We start from the raw sequence: 3,958 nt of genomic DNA on the forward strand, positions 1-3,958 counted from the left end.
CTTTCCCTGTTGTTGTTGTTGTTGTAGCAGCATACAAGTTCCCCAAAGAATTTTTGGGGAGTGTTGCTGGAGTGGCAGTACTTGGCCAAATATATGTAAATCTGGGTCGTTATGGTTACGTAGACCCGACTGTCGTGGGAACGGGAATTTCCCTATCTTTGCGGCCGGTGCTCAGCGCTGAAGGCACTTACCTACTATTGAACCTAAATAAGCGTAATATTAGTTTATTAGTATCTGTTGTAACTGGACACTGCCTAACTGGCAAACATATCTATCGACTAGGCTTACGATTACATGACTTATGTATAATTTGTCAATACGAAGATGAGCGGGAAACGATTCTGCAACTGTTGAGCCAAAGCCTTCCGCTATTGAGACAAAGACTCTGCACTCTTCGTGGACAATTCTTTGACAACTTGGAGGACTTTAGAATAATGGAAATCAGGGACCTTCTAAATTTCCTGAGCAGTTCAAAATAGTTTAGGGGGGATTGCGAGTTGCTAACCCCTCAAACGGCATCGCAATGGGCCCTGAGTTTAAGCGCGTTTTATAGATGACCACGACAATCTAACCTTAGACTAACCTAGATGCTATTCGTTGTGGCATTAACACCAGGGACGTCAGCGTTGTATACTTTGAGAATAAAGCAAATGGGTTTGTACCAACTTTTTTATTCTACGCCCTCGCAGTCTGGTGGACAACGTAGAATAAGTAGCTTATAAACTCTAGTAAGTGTCAACAAGATTTATTCCAGAAACTTTAACCATCAAAACCTTTACTGAACTTTTTGGCTTTCGAATTTTTTTACAGGCTCTAAAGCGATTTGAAAAGTCAGCCAGAATTATTTTCTACTTCCCCGAAGTTCTTCCATGCGAATCCCTTCTGGGAAAGTTGGAGGGGGATACACACTCCCGGGATACAATAAAGCCACTCGTGTGTTGTTGTTATAGCGCCCACTTAGCCCTACCTCCAGGCAGCTAATCTTTCGGTTATTGTCATCAAACTCCACTATCGGTAGGCGCAAACAGCTGGATGTTTCTACGTGGTGGGACCAAAGTTAGAGGGAGAGTTAGTTGCGAGTTGTTACTAGCCGGCCGGTCAATTGCCTTGCGCGTTTCCAACGACGTTGCTTAGCTTCAAGTGCTGTCCTTGAGCGGTTTGAGGACTTTATTGCGGCTATCTACTTCAAAGTGTGAATTTCGAATTTTCGCGTTGTTCGCTTTCGGATTTGGTACGCCATCGACGTAAGTTCGCAGCTGCAGGCAGGCCCCTATAGTTTAGGAGGTAAAAAGGGTTGCCGAAGATTTCATGCGGAAGGGGTTAGATTCCTGGCAGTGCATAAGCGATGCACATACATACATGCACAAAACCAATGAATTATTTTCTTGAAAACAAAACTAAAATTTCTTTTTTACGCAGCTTTTTTAATTTCAGCTGAAGATAAAAAAAATAGATTTGCATTAAGCGTGAAAATCATAGTCTTATTTATTTATTCTTAAAAATCATACTTACATGGATGCAGTTTTAAGTTCGATATGAATTTTTCCAATTTTCGTCGCAATATCAACTCAGCGCCATATTTCGCTTGTGTACCATTATCGACCAGCAGGAAGTAAGCATGACGATTATTCAACACTGCTAATTTTGACCTAAGGGCATGAATAGAGAAGAAAAGATAAATACATCAGCAAACATTTCAACTGCTTTTCATTCAAATTAGAATTTAAATAAGTATTTAAGCTCCGTGCAAGGCAGCTCATTATCCAGTCAAATATACTATCAAATGCCAATTTAGAGACACCACATGGCGTACCCCATGGCGGATACGCAACACTGAATAGCGCTGTTCAAAATTCAAATCCAGCAACAGACCACAGCTTGTCAAACCCATGAATATGCATGCAGCAAGAGTAACTTGACGGTTGCGTTAACGTTTGTAAGCTGTTGACGGTTGCCACCTGCACATACATATATACACGTACGTATGTGCCACAAAATACAACTTTAAAGTAGCCAAGTATTTACGTAACCCCTGTCATAGGAATGAACTTTACAATACTCACTCACCTTGGCGAACTTATGCTATGACAGGGCACCTCACGATTATGTCCCAAAAGTTCGTGATTACGCTCCACTATGCCCCAGGGTGCAATACCAATACTAACAACACGACCACTCCGCTGCTGACCCTCGAGCAACAACGCATCGCCCACCTGTTTTGTAACACCTGCAAAGTCGAAGAAAAAAAAATATACATACATTATTGTAATGGAAGATATTACATACTTAGTTGGCAATGGTAAACGTCCATACACAACGTAATGGACCTACATAAATGGACTTAAATCTAAATAATAGCGACCACTTCTTCAGGATGAGCAGTATTTGAAATTAAAATAAGTTCTAAAGAATATGTAAATGAGATGCTGAACAAACAATTTAAGCCCTCTGCTATAACCGACATCGGGATTTACCATTTAAATGAGTTACTGGAAGTTGAATGGACCATAAAATAAATAAATTGTCAGCTAGCCTTAAAGTTTAGCGGAAGAAGATCTCATACTTATGTAGTTCAGTATGTACGAGTACTTGTAGATATTAAGATATATATGTATATGCCCATATCGNACAAAAAGCCAAACGCCAGCACTGATATCCGCCGAGGCAACAGACAAGTAAATAACAGATCAACAGTTGAAGGCAATAAGTAAACAAATGTAGGCAGATACATATGTACATATTTGCGTAGATATGTATGTACATACAAATAATCCGTGTGTGCATAAGCAATCAGAAATAATACGTTAAAGACAGCCCCCTTGCTTTTTTATTATTAATCCGCAAGGCAAACAAATGTAAACGAAACGAATTGGCTGACGTTGCCCATAAAATAAATTGTTCTTTGTTTGGGTTTTTGCTCAATAACTGACAAAGGCGAGATGTGTAAAGCCAAAATTAACGAAAATGGAATACTAAACGAAATCAATGTAGCATTTTCCGAGAGCAGTACATATGTACATATCTATGCAGGCAATATACATATATGGGTATATTTGTGAGTAATGCTCTAAGGCGGCACTTGCTCTGTGTGATGATTAAGTACTTTTTTAGTGGTGGTTAAGCTTCTATTAGGGAAGGAATAGTGTAGGCACAACTTGAAATATTTCTTAATACGCATCATATCGAATATGTACTAGGAATGTATGTGCAATGCGACGTTTTATTTGCATACGTTAAAGTTCAAAAATGTGAAAAATAACTCAACTTATACCCGTCATATTAATATTTTCATACTTAAGTTGATATATGTATATGGGGCTTCCATACCAAAACGGACGCGGTTCACACTACATGCGTTTGATTTGTTTCAAATTTTTAGGGTTGATGCATGTACATAAATAATTGATTAATACATTTTTATAAACTTTACGGACAAAGAAAAAATTAAAAAAAGTAGGCACAGGGTTAAACCTTATTGCCTGGCATTGAACGGAAATTCATAAACTTATCAAATTTAGTTGTTGTTCGGTGTGGGTTTGTGCGGCTCTTTACAATGACATAAACAGTAGACTTGAGCATTTTATGTACAAGCAACCCTAAACTACACTAATTTAGAATGTATTTAACTACTTTACCTGTATTTGTTCCGCCTGTAAAAATCCATGCGCCAGTCGTTTTCGCCGCCTTCAAAAGGCCCTTGCGAATTTCCTGAAAAATAGTAAAAATACATTTCAAATTTCAGTTAAGCACCACTTAAGGATTTTTATTGAATATTTATAATTTGCAGCATAATTGATTGGCGCTAACACAATGTGGGAAGCTATTTTTCATTTCAGAAATACACTCGGGGAGGTTTGTCTTTGCTTGGCGCAGGGCGACCGCTGTTAGAGAAAAACTTTTATTTTCTTTTATTTTTCTGATGTTAACCGGAAACTGGGATCGATCCCAGGCCCGCGGA

General features: G+C 38.8%; 1 long non-coding RNA gene across 1 annotated transcript; it reads right to left on the reverse strand.

The window, feature by feature from the left end:
- Positions 1-1,515: 1,515 nt before the first annotated feature.
- LOC108382281 (uncharacterized) lies at positions 1,516-3,710 on the reverse strand. The gene is made up of 3 exons (XR_001849675.1): positions 3,636-3,710; positions 2,068-2,227; positions 1,516-1,649 (listed from the first exon to the last, which is right to left on the reverse strand). It is a non-coding gene; the product is annotated as an uncharacterized LOC108382281 (long non-coding RNA).
- Between the last annotated feature and the right edge of the window lie 248 nt (positions 3,711-3,958).

This window comes from Rhagoletis zephyria, unplaced genomic scaffold (genome assembly GCF_001687245.7).
Source record: "Rhagoletis zephyria isolate East Lansing unplaced genomic scaffold, Rhagoletis_zephyria_1.1 Rzeph_scaffold_26081, whole genome shotgun sequence".
NCBI classification, from domain to species: Eukaryota; Metazoa; Arthropoda; class Insecta; order Diptera; family Tephritidae; genus Rhagoletis; species Rhagoletis zephyria.